This window comes from Syzygium oleosum, unplaced genomic scaffold (assembly GCF_021117445.2).
Source record: "Syzygium oleosum isolate NSW1041296 unplaced genomic scaffold, Sole_v2.1 Sole_v2.53, whole genome shotgun sequence".
Taxonomy (NCBI): Eukaryota; Viridiplantae; Streptophyta; class Magnoliopsida; order Myrtales; family Myrtaceae; genus Syzygium; species Syzygium oleosum.
Genome location: NW_026607537.1, coordinates 706252 through 724527, shown reverse-complemented (window position 1 = coordinate 724527; position 18276 = coordinate 706252). Strand labels below are relative to the sequence as shown.

Here is an 18276-nt window from a genome sequence, read left to right as displayed (position 1 = left end):
TTTGAGCGTTTAATAGGTTTTATTAATATCGGGAAAGAAGAATTTGTGTAGGGGCATGCATATTATGTGAATTTTTTTTTGGTCGAACTATTATGTGAATTGCGTTCATAATAGTTAGCCCAGCATCTTATATTTATGCTGTATGCTATATATATTGGTCGGAATAATACTGTATGCTATATATATGAAAGGAGGGTTTTGGGAGGACACATGTCGCTCCCTCCCTTCTTTCCTCTTCTTTTCTCTTTTCCTTTTTGCATTTTGCTAAACGAATTCTCTTCAATGTCATACCCTCCCCCTTTTCTCTTCCTTTTTGTTATTCTCTTATACTAGATAATCATCTTTTAAAAAACTTTTTTAGTTTAACGGTGCCAATTATGTTCCTTCCATTCTTCTGGCACATTGTGGGTTAATGTCTCATTTTATTGAAACTGCAGTGAATCATTAGAGTTAGAGCCTTCTTTTATCTTATCTATCACAATTTAACATATTTCTCTTTAATGTATTGAAGTACACTTCATATATTTATAGCTCCATGTTATCTTTTTACTATTTCCTCATTCTTTTTGTCGATTCTTTTTCTCTTATCTTAATAATTACGATCACATCCCAACTTAAAAAGTCTATAAATGGGATAATGTCAGTTCTATTCTTGAATTTCATATTAAACCCCGAAAGGTGGACGCTAGAGAGGAATTGACCGCTTATCGACCCGATCAATGAAGCAAAACCTACAATGAATGGATTTCACAATATGACCAATATGTTAGGATGCACGCGTGAATTATGTTAAAGAAATCTTATATCAGAAAATTGGTGCAATGTAAAACAGTTAATATATCCTAGTTCGCCCATAACTTATTGGCTTAAGCTTTTGAGTGAAGGTGAATCCAACTCGATATGTTGATGGACTCAGACTTGAGCTTCCTCTTGACGATCTCCTCACCCAAAAGGTATTGAGAATAAGGATACCTAGATTAAGGGGAGCATACCTAACACCAATTCAATGCAATAAACTTGATGTCTCTTATGGAATAGTGAAATAGTGAATCAAATGGAGCTTCACTTAAATATCGCACAACTCATTTATCAATAATTTAAAATCACATATAAGTGATAGTAAGTGTATCATCATCTATCAAAAGTTTGATTGGAGGAATTTATGGACTTTAAAATAGTTAGTTCTAAGTTACTCCATTCCATGTCAAAGTTCTTGTGAACTCAGTCCTGGTAAAAGCAGGATTCTTGGTGATATCTGAGTTAGAAACCCTTCTTCTATACCCAGTCATCAGCCTACAAAATTTCACGTCAACATTATTATATTCAATCCCCGAATTTCACTCCTAAACCCAAAATCTGCTCTGCTATATGCATTCACCTAGCCTAGGAAAAGCCTGGAGGATATGCCTTCTGTCAAATAATCAAAATAGACTCGTCAAAAGTTCCTATGAATGGAAGAAGCGTCTCCTACAACCGGCGGAGACACCGGCTGCTCTCTGATCCGCGATAAGAGGATGGAAACTTGCTCGGTTGCAATGTCTAGCCTCTCCTTGTACTTGGCTGACTCCAATGTGAGATTTGAAACCATGCTCTGGAGTGACCGTGTTCTTTCCGCGCGATCATTCGGAGCATTATGAAAGAGCTTCGATGAAGACGTAATGATCTTCCACCATCGGAGGGGGATACTTTTTGGGGATTTGGAAACAATTCCTAGTCGAGAGGACTCAAAGCGCATGTCGGCACAGATTTCCTGAAAACTTGAATAGATGTCACATGCCGTAAATGTGGATTTATTTACATCGAATAGCCAACTGCAAGTAGGAGCACGACAAACAAGGAATATAGAACATAATAACGATAACCGTAAATCAATCTGTCAATATTTGCATATCGTGAAAGTTTCGAGCATTTTAGATTAAAAAAATTGTGAAAGTACAAATAGTTTTTTTTTTGTTCGAAAGTAGGGTTAATACCGTGAAAAATCCCAAACCATTACGCCTGTGATAATTTTACCCCAAAATAATTTTTTGACCACCAAAAACCCCAAACCGGTGTACCTGTGACAAATTTATCCTCGATTTATTTCCGTTAAATTTTACTGTTAAATTATTTTGTTAAATGACACGCGACAATTGACGGATGTACTAATTTTATGTTTTACCCTTCATTTGTCACAGGCGTGCCAATTTATGATTTTTTGTGGTATCAATTCAATTTAATAGAAATTAACGGAGGGTAAGTTTACCAGTTCGGGGTTTTTGGTGGTCAAAAAATTAATTTGGGATAAATTTATCACAGATGTATCGTTTGGAAATTTTCAAGGTTAAAAAATTAGTTTGAGATAAAATTATCATAGGTGTATCACTTTGAGGTTTTTCGTGATATTAACCCTTAAAAGTATTTATAGATTTGAACGTTGGACATATGCTCTTGTACTACGATAACCAAACCGTTCGTCCTATCCACAGGTACACACGTCCATGATTACTCGGAATGGAGAAAATATTCAGTGGTACGTGCTCGCCACGTCATAGGCTGATGTGGCGCACATTTATCTAGTTAGATCCATTCACCATTTAACACGTGTCAATTGAATTAAAATTAAATAAAAGCAAAATTTCTGACCACCTGCCGGATCATTAATGGGGAGCAACTTTTTAGGAAAATTTTAAACACCCGCCCAAAACCTGTCTTCAACCTTCATTCACAACTTCAGAAGAAACCTTCATTTTTACTTTCTCTCGGATCTTACGTTTCAGACCAGAAAAAACCTTCTTTCCTTTTTTGTTTTTTTTGTTTTTCAGCTCTTACGTTGCGGACCGCCGCTCAACCCCGCGCTTAGATGACCTCCATTTTCGCTTTGAAGGTCGCTGCTTCTATGACCTCCATTTTCGCTTCGAAGACCGCCGCTCGACCACCACGCTTCGAAGACCTCCATTTTCACTTAGAAGACCGCTGCCTCGAAGATCTCCATTTTTGCTTCGAAGCCCGATGCTCAACCACCACGCTTCGAAGACCTCCATTTTCGCTTTGAAGACCGCCGCACTTCAAAGACCTCCATAACTTTGAGATTGCAGAATGTCGAGCGGGGTGAGCTCGATCCCACTCGACATTGAGCTCCGATGCGCCTTGCACTCTGTAGCTTGGAATTAGTTTGACTGGATTATAGTGATGCGCATGTAATACAGTCTCACATTTGTTTGGTACCTAGAATTTTTTTTGTTCAGTGCTAGAAAATTTTGTTTGAATATTCATTGGTGATTGAGATTAGAACCCATCAATCGAGTTGGTTTTCCAAATAACACGCGCTGAATATAATAACAATTATGAAAAAGTCGGTGTCCAAACACCAACGACTTTGTTGTTCCATTAAATTCCCCTGGATCGTAATTTCTCTCTTTCCTTTATGTACTTTGCGTAATGAGATTTTTAGAGTTTTCCTTCTGTAATTTATCTGATTGCATTTCACGGAAGAGAGCCAGTTGGATCTCCCAAATATGGTAATGGATAAGTAAACATGTTGATTCTCTCTTCTTTTCCTTTTGCCTAGTCTTGCACAGAGCATACTGAGAAATTCCAACAGCTAATATGGATTAGTGGCGTTTGAGAAGAGCAGGTATATTGCAAGAGGGTTGGTAATAAATGAACAGCAACAGGTTGATTGGTCGTTGAAAACAAAGTTGCATAGTGAGCACCAAGCTACTAGAGTCCTAGACTAGAGGTCACGAATCTTTGCAATGTATAAACTGAACATGAACATGGTTTTCCATCTGCTGAAGTTGCAGATGTAATTGTTACTCTTCAAGCTTCCAACTATGCACGCCTTGAATCAAGTTAATTGAAGGCAAAAATCGTGAAACTGACTTTCACATATCCCGCATCCAAGTTTAGATTTTTCCAGTGTTCGAATCTCCAATACTAATCTCGCAACTTCCACTTTCGTTATACAGAAATGTCTTCAATTCAATAAGTTGAGGGAATGTTTCAAATGCCTTCAATTTAATATTGTTATACTGAAATGCTTTAGCACATCCCACATCTAAATTTTTCTTCTGCATAAAATATCTCGAAACCAAACACTCCATGGTGAACTTTCCCAGTAATTTTAGTAAGATGTCACCTGTTTGGTATAAGTTCTGAGACACTATAGACAAAAAAACACATTCTTCCCGAAATCAACATACAAGTAACCTGCTCATGAGATATTTCTTCAGCCTTCCAAAGCTCCAAATTAAGATGAAGCATTTTCTATTAGGGGTACATGATAGTCGGCCAAGAACAGCCATTCAATTGTCTTGAGAACCATTGTCTTCTTGGCCGTAAGAAATTTGCTCTCGCCCATGAGTTTAAATAAAAAACAAATAAACAAATAAGCAGAACAAACTCAGCTTGGACTGGGAACAAAACTCGGTTCTTCCAAGTGAAAATGGAGAAGAGAAATGGAGAGATAAGGAGCTAAGTTAGGGTTCGAAGAGCTGTGGTGGAAGCCATTTTTCTCTTTAGGCTACCCTGTATCCAAAAGTCCTAAGCGGCGTTGGCGACCTTCAAAGCGAAAATGGAGGTCTTCGAAGCGTGGTGGTTGAGCATCGGGCTTCGAAGCAAAAATGGAGATCTTCGAGGCAGCGGTCTTCTAAGTGAAAATGGAGGTCTTCGAAGCGTGGTGGTCGAGCGGCGGTCTTCGAAGCGAAAATGGAGGTCATAGAAGCAGCGACCTTCAAAGCGAAAATGGAGGTCATCTAAGCGCGGGGTTGAGCGGCGGTCTGCAACGTAAGAGCTGAAAAACAAAAAAAACAAAAAAGGAAAGAAGGTTTTTTCTGGTCTGAAACGTAAGATCCGAGAGAAAGTAAAAATGAAGATTTCTTCTGAAGTTGTGAATGAAGGTTGAAGACAGGTTTTGGGCGGGTGTTTAAAATTTTCCTAAAAAGTTGCTCCCCATTAATGATTCGGCAGGTGGTCAGAAATTTTGCTTTTATTTAATTTTAATTCAATTGACACGTGTTAAATGGTGAATGGATCTAACTAGATAAATGTGCGCCACATCAGCCTATGACGTGGCGAGCACGTACCACTGAATATTTTCTCCTTGGAATGACAGTAATTTTAGAAAATTAAGTAACTAATGATTGAGCTATTTCCCCTATAAGTTCCTACAAAAAAAAAAATAAAGTCTGCATTAAATAATAGAAGAGAAATCTACAGTTTCGGCATCTTTGGGGCCACTTTTCGAGTTTGGTACATGTTCTCTGCCCATTTGCTGATTATTTGCTAGGTTTAGCTTGGTTTAGGACTTTTACTAGGTTTTTTGAGGATAAATATGCAAGTTTGTCATATAGATCAACTTCTACATATGTCTTTCTAATTCTTATAGATGTCTCTAGGTTGGTTTACACTTTGTAGGCTTTTAAGGCCTTTTAGCCCCAATCAAGAAAATTACCAAATAAGTCTAAAATTTATGGTAATTGTGTCAATTCAGTTCTAAATATTTCAATTGTGGTAATCGTGTCCTAAATTTTTTAGCGATTTGCCAATGTACTCCATCCAGTTAATCTTGGCCCAAAATCACTAACATAGATGAGGTTGTTCTACGTGGTACGAACGACGCGGACGTGGACAAATTTTTAATTTATTTTTTCTTTTCTTTTCTTTCTTTTTTTTTTTCAATTGTGGTTCGGTGAGGTCGCCCAAAAAAAAGAATGATACTGAGCCCGAAAAATCTATCTAATTTGGACTTTCAGGTGAGAGCAAACCACCAAAAATACCTTTAATTAACCATCATTGATCTTTTAAACATACTAAACGTGTTCTTGACGTGGAAATTGCAAGCAAATATATCTAGATTTCCTCGATTTTTTTTTTTCACTAGAAAGCATCCGAAAAAGTCGTGGAACACTGCCAAAGCATGTTCAGATGAATGTTGAAGCTCCTGCACCAAAAAAAAAAGGAAGAGAAGAAAAGGAAACAAGCGGGGTTGAAGGACAGCTATTTTCTGGACACATTGCTGTGGTTTACCATTGGCTTCTGGAGTTTGGCTGTGTGGTGGCACGAAGATGCAATGGTTCCATCAGGAATTGGAAGACTCGCATTCTTTGAATTCACCGTGGTTTGAATTTAGATGCCACTCCACCGGTAGCGCTTCCCTATCTCATTCCGAGAATATTTGATGAACTTGCCTTATATGGAAGAGGTAAAAAGTACCAAAAAGGTCATAAACCTATTGTATTGATATCGATTCGGTCCTAAAATTTTTCAATTGGGCCAATTCAGTCCTAAACCTTTTCATATTAGTACCAATTGAGTCAATCCGGCCAAATTTAGGTCGAAAATTACTTATGTGGATGTCAACCGTCCTACGTGACACAAGCAGCGTTGACATGAATAATTTGTTCATAATTTTTTTAATAATTATCGAATTTTTTTTAAAAAAATTTTCCTTTCCTTTTTTTTTTTATTTCCTTTTCTTTTTCTTTGGCCTGTGGCAGGTGCTCAGTCATGGCCGGCGACCGGCCACAGGCGAGGGCCGACAAGTGCATCACAACCATCACCAGAGGCCACAACGACCTTGCTACCGACCACAGGCCAAAGAAAAAAAAAGGAAAAAAAAAAGAGGAAAGGAAAAAAAATTTTAAAAATTATTCACGTCAGCGCCTCATAAAATGGTTAGCGTCCACGTCAGCAATTTCCAACATAAATTGACTAGATAAACGGGAAAATTACCAAAAAAAGTCCTAAACCTTTTGTAATTGTGCCAATTCAGTCCTAAATTTTTTTTTTTTACCAATTCAGTCCTAAACCTTTTATAATTGTGTCAATTCAGTCCATCCGGCCACTTTTGGCCGGCCGGCACTGACGTGGCCGCCGGCCGGCGACGTGGCAATTTTTAATAATTTTTTTATTATTTTTCGAAATTTTTTTTTTTTCTCTTTCTTTTTTTTTTTTTCCTATCTTCTTCCCCGGTCGCCGGTCCGGCGACTGGCGAGAGGCTGAGGCCGGCGAGGACCTCGCCCAGCGACGGCGAGGCCTCGCCTAGATCTGGGCGAGGCCGCCCACGCCAGATCTGGGCGAGGCCTCGCCCGGCGACGGCGAGGCCGACCTCGCCCGGCCATGGCGAGGTCGACCTCGCCCGGCGACGGCGAGGCGGCTCCGGCGACGGCGAGGTCTCGCCAGATCTCGGGTGGCCTCGCCGTGCCGCCGGGCGAGGCTCGCCCGGTCATGGCGAGGTCGACCTCGCCGTCGCCGGGCGAGGACGACCTCGCCATGGACGGGCGAGGTTGACCTCGCCCGGCCATGGCGAGGTCGTCCTCGCCCGGCGACGGTGAGGCCGGCTCGCTCGCCAATGCCGGCAAGGGCCAGCCTCGCCCATGGCCGGCGAGGTGGACCTCGCCGGCCTCAGCCTCTCTCCGGTCGACCGGTGACCGGGGAAGAAGATAGGCGAAAAACAAAAAGAAAGAGAAAAAAAAATTCGAAAAATAACAAAAAAATTATTAAAAATTGCCACGTGGACGCCGGCCGGCGCCACGTCAGCCGGCCGGCGGCCACGTCAACGCCGGCCGGCCAAAAGTGGCCGGATGGACTAAATTGGCATAATTGTAAAAGGTTTAGGACTGAATTGGCAAAAAAAAATGGTTTAGGACTGAATTGGCACAATTGCAAAAGGTTTAGGACTTTTTTTGTAATTTTCCCCTAGATAAACTCAATTGGTATTAATGTGAAAAGGTTTAGGATTAAATTAGTCCAATTGAAAAGTTTAAAATTGAATTTGTACTAATGCAATAGGTTTAAGACTTTTTTGATACTTTTCCCTATGGAAGAGCCTGGGGAGCCTTCAACACTTCGGCAACTTCACTCATCTGGGACGAGCTTTTGGATCAGGCTAAGGCAGCGAGCAACCAACTGCAAAGCAATCTGGGCACTATTTTCCGAGAAACGACCTCCAAACCTTGAATCTATCAATCTGTACAAACTTCTCTCCTTTCCTAGATGTGACCGAGCCCATCCAACAAGGTTACGCTCATTGATACACCGATCTGTGTCTATGACTCTTATTCTGCTCAAAATTTCCGAAAGAACCACACCAAAACCATGGACATCACTCTCTGATGTGAGGTGCCCTGGGATTAGTAAATGTGCAGTCACTAGAGAGGAATACGTAATATAAGTACCACGTGGGTTTATTTAGAAATAGATCCAATCCATGAAGTACCCGCCAAATATCTCAACCACCTCTAGCAATCGAAAACAGGTTCGACCTAAAAGGCTCAATTGCTGCAGATAGAAAGCTATCAGTAGCAGTGATGAAATTATTAAAGTAATTGGTGGCATAGAAGCGTGGCATTTCCGAAGTACAGTGCACTTCATTCATGGACCGTCATGCCATGGCATTTGCTCCGGCGAGGTATTGATTTACAGCATGATTGACATGAAATTAACTAATGATTCTGTCAATTTTGAATGATCGCCTGCTATTAGAAATTGGCATGTCAAGGGAATGCATTGACTCTTAATTATTGGATGTATAAGATACACCGCCGCCTTTTTAAATAATTTCGAAGTTAAATTTGGCTACTCATGAATGATATATACGAAAGTATACGAAAGCAGTAATGAGAAAACAAACAAATCATGATGTAATTATCTGGTGCGTGTAGGACAGACAACTACCACACTCAATGGAAATAAACCGGCTACTCCGACATACTCTAGATATTCCATTTGAAACCAAGAACCTTTGGACATGTGGCGTTGAAGCACATAAAGAAAGAATTTTAACTGTGAATCAATGTTTCGGAAGTCACAAATGATAGAGAAATAATCGGGTATTTGAAGGACGTAGCGGAAATTCCATGTATTTGTGATCACTTGCCAGCGAGGCGTGATTAACGTGGATTATGAACTCGCCGGATTCGCACCCTCAAGATCCAACTTTCATGTATTTGCGATCAGTACTTACTCATTTCCAGAGCCTGAACGCGCCACGGTGACTAAATCTAGATCACCTAGGAACACCAACTCATTGGGTTCCAGCAAATTTTCCAGGTTCCTCCCAGGCAAACTGTACGAGAAAGAGGAGATATGTGGTTGATTGGCAGATATGGGGACAACATCATTTGGTTGACCACATACAGGACTCAAAAACAGAAAAAAATGTTGTAACTTTTAAGCATGATGTGCAAGAACTTCAGCTGATCGTACCATTCCTGCAAATTGTGGCCGAATATGAGTACAGATCAGAGACATGGTGAAAAGTAGGTATATCAGTATATGACAGTCGCTCTCACTCTTTGGTCGCGATTGATATCTACCTAATTGAATTCGGTTCCTAATCATACATGTTGTGAATGAGGTGTGAATGAGGTGTGTAGATTGGGGCTGGTATCTGCTTTTCTGTACGATGGGATAATTTGACATATCCAAAATACTACTGAAACCACTTTTTTTGCCGGTTACTTGCACATTTCTCATCCTCAAATTGCTCGGACTAACAAATGCATACCGGTCCTCATGTATTTCGGGTCAATATAGCCTAATGTTCCCATGACACAGGTGAAGAGAGAGTTATCTCCCTTGGGAACAATGTTTGCAAGTCCAAAACCAGAAAGCTTGGCATTGCAGTCCTAAAACAGATGTCGCCACAACTTTTTCCATATACGGCATCTAATAGGATATTGGAAGTTGTAAAATCACGACATATCACTGGCCGTTCTACTTCCTCACGAAGAAAAGCAAGACACTCTGCAGCATCCAGCACTGGTGAACGGCTCTGGGATTTTGTCACTAGCTGTTGGAGATGAAACTAAGTTAATCTCTATATCACAAGTGGTTGTAGATGTAACGCCGGAGGAGCAGGCTGCTCTTTGCTTGTATCATTTGTAAAGCCACGTACAAGGCCAAAACCACCTTCACCAAGAAGACTTGCAGCGCTAAAGATTCTTGCAGGCAACTTAAGATCATTGAATAAGGATTTCCACAGCCGAGGAGCCACTTTGGGTTCCCCCTTTGAGTTTAAAAGTTGAAGGGTTAACAGCTGCATTACCAATGGTCGTAGATGATACCACAGGAGGAGCAGGCTGCTCTCTGCTTGTATCCTTTGGAACACCTTGTGCTGTTTAAATACAAAATCAGCATATTAGACAAAACGAATAATCACCAATTTGGGTCACTTGGATGAACAACAAGCACCAAGCCACTTCATCTAAACAGGAATTCAAAGATGAATTAGCAAATCTGCCAGTTGGCCCTCGCACGTGTTACATTTCCAGTTCAAGAAAATATCCATGCCCGAATAGAGGAGGGTATGTAGCAACCCAGGTGGATATATGTGGTTTACAACAGATAACTATGACAACATACTTCTACTTGCAAGATGAGCAGCAATGACCACCTGATCTCTTGATATTGACTAAAATAATTCTATGCAATTACGACAACCTCATTCTACCGGATACAATCAAATCCTCAGCGAGCTTCACCAATTTCAGCTCCAGTCATCACATAACCCCACTCAATGCTTAATTAAACACTTAAGATTTCTCCACAAGCAACTCAGAATGCTAAAATTTCCCTTCTACCTGATATACAACTTTATCAATCTCTGAGGTGCTGAACGCTCACTTCTTGTGGTATCGGTATCATACCCTCAACCTTTTTCTCTAGATCAGTCACAAACTTATTTCTTCCTATGAGATACACCACTGTCATCACCCCTTACTAGATGATCTACGACACAATAATACTAGAGGATCCATTTTGCATGTTAGTCTCCCTCGCCCTTATAGCTTAAGCCTTTGCTTGGACTTTGCAACATAAACTTAAAGTTCATTCCTTCACCAGACCAAAAACAAAAAGTATGTTCCTTTCCTCTTTCGCATATAGTACCTCCAACAAACACAAGCAGAATTTTACAAAGATCTTCACATCATCAGGTAAAAAGTAAAGTATTTCTTCAAAATCTGAAGCAGGAATTCCAATAACCTAACCAAAATTGACATCGATAACAACTCCCTAAGCACTCTAATGAAGAGATTCTCCCACCAAAAAACAGTAACAAAGCCAGGTATTGTTAAGGCACTCTTCAAGCTTGAAGCATGTTTACAGTGGCATAAATAAACTAGTAATCCAAATCAGTGCACACTAATGCTGTGCCACCATTTTATTGTGTACACTGAAATACATATGCATCAGAAGAAGTCAGTTCTGAAGATAACAGTGGAACTGCCAGAGTTTTGTACAATTAGCTGTCACTGCCTCGTTCGTAAACATTTCATCAGTAACAGATTAGATATTCAATTTGAAAGAAGATTAGTGTTCATTCAGATAAGTGTTGACTTTCCAATTTTTCTCTTCATTAAAGCTGGGCCTGCAGCTTTTAACTTGTTCAATCAAATGTATCAAGTAAAATTGAAAGAAAAAGACGTGCATCATTTCAAATGAACAATGCTCTCAAGCTGATTATAGCCCTTGCCTTAAGTCCCTGTCAGATGATTGCAACTGATCTCATCAGTTAATGGACTCTTGAGATTGGGACAATCGATAATGCTCAATTGTTCCAAGTTTGGTGCAATGCATAAGCCATTGGAAATGCTAATGAGTTCAGGCAATGCAGATAAGGATATCCTTTTCAACTTGGGGAGGAGGTATGTACTCTCGTAAATAGAAGTATCTTCACACCTCACTAAACTTAAGACCAGGGGGTAATCTTTGACTTTGAGCTCTTCTAAGTTATCAAGGTTTTCCGGTAGGCCAGATGTGAATACAGTAGTCAACCGTGGACATGTGAGTAAGGCTAAGCATTTAAGACGAGACAAGCATCCTTGATGCAGTGGCCTCTCATAAATGCCCCTCAAACTCTTCATACCATATACATAGAGATACTCGAGTGATCCAAGAAACCTCTTATCATCCTCCCATGTTTTCCAATATAATTTCACCGCTATCGGCTTCATCGTACTTGTCGGGCCCATCCACAATAACCTGAATCTCATTGCACTTTCCCATTATGCAGCATTTCGGTTGCTCCATGTTCTCAATCCCAATATCAGAAAACTTAGTGACATCCCTATGGCGGTCTAAGAAAAATGCAGCAGTAAGCCGGACCATCTTCTGGATATCTATGGGTACTCCCACACCATTTACATATTTCATGGATCTATCCCAGTTTTCTAACTCAAACTCAAGATCCTCTGGGAGATGACACATTATGCATTTAGCATGTTTGCCAACAACAAATTTGAAATGCGACAATGATCTAGACACCTTTGATGTGCCAAACCATTTCCTTAGATGTTCCACTTGTCGAAAGTACAGTTTAGGTGTATCCAGCCTCATCAAGCCACAAACATCGTCAACAATAGCTTCCGCAACACTTTCCCACCTCTCATCCTCTGGATGTACATCAATACTTAGCTCTTCTAATTGTGATAGGGCAGAAATAGTGCCTTGACGAATCAATGCATTCGCTTTTGCAGATTCTGTGCCACAATATATGCGTGGGCAAAAAGATACTTCTAAGAAAGTGAGTTTTGTTAGCTTCACAACCTCCTTTGGCAGATCCATGATCATAGTCCCTTCACGATCAAATACCTCAAGCTGCTGAAGTTCTCCAATTTTTGGATGTAACACGCTCAATACCTCACAATCAAGGACTTGATCCGAGTTTGGGATAAATTCAGGTTTTCGAGAGCCGGCATGTCATCAAAGAAAGACGGACTAACCGTTCTGAGCTTGCAATTTCTATTTAGAAACGGTACTGAGAGTGCAGGACACCCGGGATTCTCGGGTAACTCACTCAACTGATGTTCCATCAAGTAAATCTCTGTGAAACTCTGCCATTGCATGACCCCCGGAGGATCCATCAGTCCTAAACCCGCGCACATAATTACTTTTCTGCTGTCTTCAGGTGGACTGGATTCAATGTCATTACAACAAATCTCAAGTTTCTCTACCTGGTGTGGTGGCTCGAACTGATAGGATTCATCAAAGGTACCTGAGGAGTAAAGATCCATTAATTCCCCCCAGTGATTAATAATTCTACTAGGGAAACAAACTGTTAAAACATATGTTTCAAATAACACATGAAGATCCCAGCCAAGAACCGAAAATAGCACACAAAGATGTAGGTCCAACACCTATACCTTCTTCTGTTGAAGGAAAATTACACTTTGCATCCTGTAATGGATGATATAATCATAATTTGCATCCTGAGACCAACCCCACTACCTTCTCCGGGTGGAATTTTTACATAGTATAGCCACAAAAATACACTTAATCTACATTTATTAGCACTTGAAAACTTCTGGAGAAGAGAGAGTGATATGTGAGTTGAGTAGGATGCTTTCATCTTTTAGATTGTGCATTTTTGTCTAAACAATTTTCTGCACGACATTGAAGTGCACTTTTATGTATCTCCTTCACAGGTACGAAATAGAAGACCACCAAAAGAGGGTAATAAGTTTCTTATCATAGAATGAATTTTAATACTGTAAATTTAACCAGGAATAAAAGTTATAGGATAGGAAAAATCATTTCAATATAAATGTAAACCCATCTGTTTCACAATATATGCTAAGTGAAGTTAATTAGGCTATACACAATAGTACCTAATATTATTTTCATTCAATTTGAATATGTACGGGGTACACAATAAATTTTTTTATTATTCCTTAAATAGGTGATTTTAAATTAACGGGTTAGCTTTTAATACCGATTGTAGTGATTAAAATTCATATTATTTAATTAAAAAAGTAGATAGATGGGAAAATGACACAAATAGTCTCTAAACTTTGGCCCAATGTGCAATGTGGTCAATGAACTTTTAATTCGTTCAATATAATCTTTGAATTTTAGACTAATGTGTAATGTGGGTCTTAAACTTTAATTTGTTCAATGTCATTCATGAACTTTTAGTTGATAATCAATTTAATCCCTAAACTATACAAAAATGTTCAGTGTAGTTCTTTGCACTGTACATTTTCATAAAATTCAGGGACAACATTGAATATGTACCAAAAGTCCAGAGATCACATTGAACAAATTAAAAGTTCTAAGACCACATTGAACATTAGGTTAAAATTCAAAAACTATATTGAACGAATTAAAAGTTCATTGACCACGTTACATATTGCGCGAAAGTTTAAGGACTGTTTATGTCATTATCTCTAGATAGATGCTACCTTTTTATCTTGTGTTTGGTTGTGGAGATTGGCATGTCCCTGCTCCGGGTCGAGTGGATCTGTTTGGGGGAGCAAGGGCGGTGCGAGATTAGCACTAGGCGCACGATAGCGAAGATCCATGACCGGCCTTCGTCACTCACCTGCACAGATTAGGGTTGCTCCATCAACAAAGGGAGGATTTTCAATTTTTCTCTCCCCTGCTTCTCCAAAAAAAATCCAATGGTAACCTCTCCCCCTCCTCCGTTCTCCGTCTCACTTCCATCGGCATTTACGATCGTTTTCTCTCCCCTGCTTCTCCAAGATTGAGAAATGATGAGGCGGTGTGTTTGCAAATTTGGGTTTTCTTTTTGATCTGTTGTTTGAAGGAAAAGGGGGTTCATTTTTGTGAAGGAGCATGAGGGACTGGGTGTGCACTGTGCTGTCTCTTATCTGTTCTTTGACTTGAAAATCTGTAAAAGGGGTTGTTTGGTTGGGAACAGTGAAGGGCTTGTTCTGTTTGATTAGTTGAAAGCAGTCTTGGGTTTGTAGATTATGTTTTAGAACGATGTCCCAATGCACCAACCGGTAGCTGTTTCTCTTTTCAGGGGTATTTGTCGCCTGTCATCGGAGTGGGCCGTCCCTTTATTGTCGTGAAATGAACGATGTGATCGGAGTTGGGATCTGATCCTCAGAGATACATTTTCCTTGGAAGAGAGGAGTATGTCCATAGGGGCTGGACAGATGTTGGTGGTTTATGATGACCCGTCCAACCAGCATTCTTTCTCTCTAGACGACAACAGCAGTGCCGAAGAGTCTCTTGATGAAACGAGGCTCTCCCGGGAAAGCACTAACGAGACTGTTCCGTACATTGGGCAGAGATTCGATACTCATGATGCTGCCAATGAGTTTTACTGTGAATTTGCTAAACGGTGCGGCTTTTCGATCCGTCGCCACCGTACTGAAGGAAGTATAGCAGTAGAATAGGCCTCCTAAAAACCAACAATTTGATGAGTAAAGCAACAGATCAATGAGAGAGAGATCATGTCACATTAGAGTAGATGTTCCACCTGTAGGGCAGCTTTAGTGGGAATTCGGAATGTAATTACTGCAGGCGCCCCAGCGAGCATCCCTTTTTCTTTGGCCTCCAATTCCAAAGAGTGTGATACAAGACCACCACTACAATACACAGACATGGACCTCCACACTTCCAGAAAACATAACAGGCAAATCACGGAGCAAATATGCAACAAAAAGAAGACTCACCCGTTGATCCTTTCCCATGTCCTAGATGTGTTACCACTGACAACAGCAAAGACATCCGATTGCCAACTATTATCCACAAGACTCACATCATAGGCAGACCTGCAGATATAATGGAAGGAAAAGGAATTACTAAATTTTGCCACCACAATGAAATAGTAAGCTTAATGCGACGGAGAACAATGATGCATGCCAAATGAGCTACAACCCAAGAGTCATCCCACAAGCAAAGGACAAATAGGATCCCAAACATCGTCGGAACACATTAGGGGAAGAAAGGTGACATTTCACATTCTGTGAGGACTGAACAATGATGAGAAATGCTGCAAGAAACATCTCACGCAAGATCTGTCCATGGCAATGCTTATATCCCAGGGTTAGTAATACATAACTACAATCTGATTACACGAACAGTCCACTTAAACACCGCTTGTACAACATATGAACATGCTATGCTATAGCACGCCGCTGCTCTACATCTAGTAGAAATGTTGGTGGAATTTTACATGTCATGTCTAATCTGTGTCCATTGTTCTTCAACTCATCCTCGAGATCCCAACAACGCTAAGCCGAAGATAACAGCGAATCCATGCTACAGCGTCATCCAGCAATTATACTCTTTTGCAACAAGAAAGCGATCCAAATGCCGTAATCAAATTACGGATACCATTCGCAGGCAACTGTTGCTTAGGACATTACCAGAATCACTAATTTCCTGCTAAAGAAAAACACATGCAGCACGGAACGGACGACGATGTCGCTCCCAAACAGCAACCAAACAGAACTCACAACCAAAGCAAAAACCAATCGAGCTAATCCTCAGGTCAACCAAACTAACGGGCCACGCACGCATGAGCTCCACTAGATCTGCGAACGCCGGTCGAAAAAGCACATCGAAGCTAGATCCGACAAGCAGAACGCCCCCGGAAAAAACCTTCCGAAACACGGACCGACTCGACTTACGAAGTCCCGCGGCTGTAGACGTCGACGGTGACGGAGACGCGCTCGGCGCCGGGTCTGAGCCGGCCGACGGCGGCCTTCTTGTGAGCGACGATGAACGGCACGGCGTCCGGGCCGACGAGACCAGGACCACCAAGGCCACGACGGCGGAGATCGCCGCCGACTTCGCGATCGGTTTCGCCATTACTTCTGTCCGCGAAAGAGCAGAGATTTGAGAAGTGGGACTCTGATTTTTCCGGTTCAGTCAAAGATGGCGACTGAAAAATTGATCTCCAAAAATATTTTAATTATTAATAGCAATTTTTGTTTAAATATTTTTATGGATGACGAAAAAAATTTATTCCTGTAAACGATTATTTTTATAAAAATATTTTCAAAGCATTTCTTTTGAGCAAAACAAATGAAACCTTAAAAAGAATTTCGATATCAATAAGACAACGCTAGATATGTTAAAATCGATGTACACAGCTAGGATACCGAGCGATTTTACACATTACCAGAGAAAAGTCAAATAAATTGATCACGCTCGACGCCCACTTATCGCATTGGTTTTTGTAAATCGGTTCATAGTATATATGCCGTCCTCTTTCAATGAGTCAAAAAACTAAACTTTCATTTTTTTATTTTTTTGCTTTTTGCTTTGGTCGAAAGTCTGACCAACTTTTTAACAGCACGCTAACGTGGCGGATGCGGGGTGATCTAGGCTGCGAATGATAACCATTCTGTTTCTCTATTTCTATTGCAGAAATAAGTTTGGAACAGAAATCCGTTTGGTAACGCAATTTCAATTTCTATTTCTGGAACAAATTTTTGTTCCAAAAATAGGTTTAGAACAGAAATCAGAAGTTAAAATTTTTTGCTTCTCTATTTCTGGAACAGAAATGAGAAATATAAATTTTTCTCATCGCTCATCCTCGCTACTAGTTGGTCACCCCCGCCGTCGCTCACTATTGCCACCGGCTGCCTCCCACCATCGCCGGCTGCCGACCACCGGCCACCTCCTACCACCATCGGCCGCCAGCCACCTCCCGCCGCCGGCTGCGGCCCAAAAAAAAATTCCAAAAAACCCTAAAAAATTGAAAAATTCCAGAAAAATTCATAAAAATTTCTAGAAAATAAAAAAAAAGTCAGATTTCGGGAAAATAGGAAATTTGTTCATTTTTTCCAAAAAACATTTCAAAATTTCACAGAAAGGCTTAGAATACTTGTGGCCATTCACTTTGAGTGAAATTTAAATTTTTTGAGGTGCCCAAAAAAAATAAAAAAAATAAAAAAATTCAAAACTTTACAGAATAGCTTAGAATATATGTGGCCACCCACTTTGTGTGAAATTTAAATTTTTTGAGGTGCCCAAAAAAAATTCAAAAATAAAAAATTTCAAAACTTCACAAAATGACTTAGAATATCTGTGGCCACTCACTTTGAGTGAAATTTAAACATTGAGGTGCCCAAAAAAAATTTAAAAATAAAAAATTTCAAAACTTCACATATGGCTTAGAATACTTGTGGCCACCCACTTTACGTAAAATTTAAATATTTTGAGGTGCCCAAAAAAAAATCAAAAAATTCAAAACTTCACAGAATGATTTAGAATACTTGTGGCCACCCATTTTAAGTGAAATTTAAATTTTTTTAGGTGCTAAAAAAATAAAAAATAAAAAATAAATTTCACTCAAAGTGGGTGGCCACAGGTATTCTAAGCCATTCTGTGAAGTTTTGAAATTTTTTATTTTTTGATTTTTTTAGGCACCTCAAAAAATTTAAATTTCTTTTTAAGCCATTATGTGAAGTTTTGAAAGTTTTGATTTTTTTTGGAAAAAATGAACAAATTTCCTATTTTCCCGAAATCTAACTTTTTTTTATTTTCTGGAAAATTTTATGGATTTTCTGAATTTTTTTTAGATTTTTAGAA

At 39.9% G+C, this 18276-nt stretch overlaps 2 pseudogenes; both read right to left on the bottom strand.

Moving 5' to 3' along the window:
- Positions 1-9802: 9802 nt before the first annotated feature.
- LOC130136872 (probable disease resistance protein At1g12290) lies at positions 9803-12998 on the bottom strand (annotated as a pseudogene).
- Positions 12999-15193: 2195 nt separating this feature from the next.
- Positions 15194-16575, bottom strand: LOC130136871 (uncharacterized; annotated as a pseudogene).
- Between the last annotated feature and the right edge of the window lie 1701 nt (positions 16576-18276).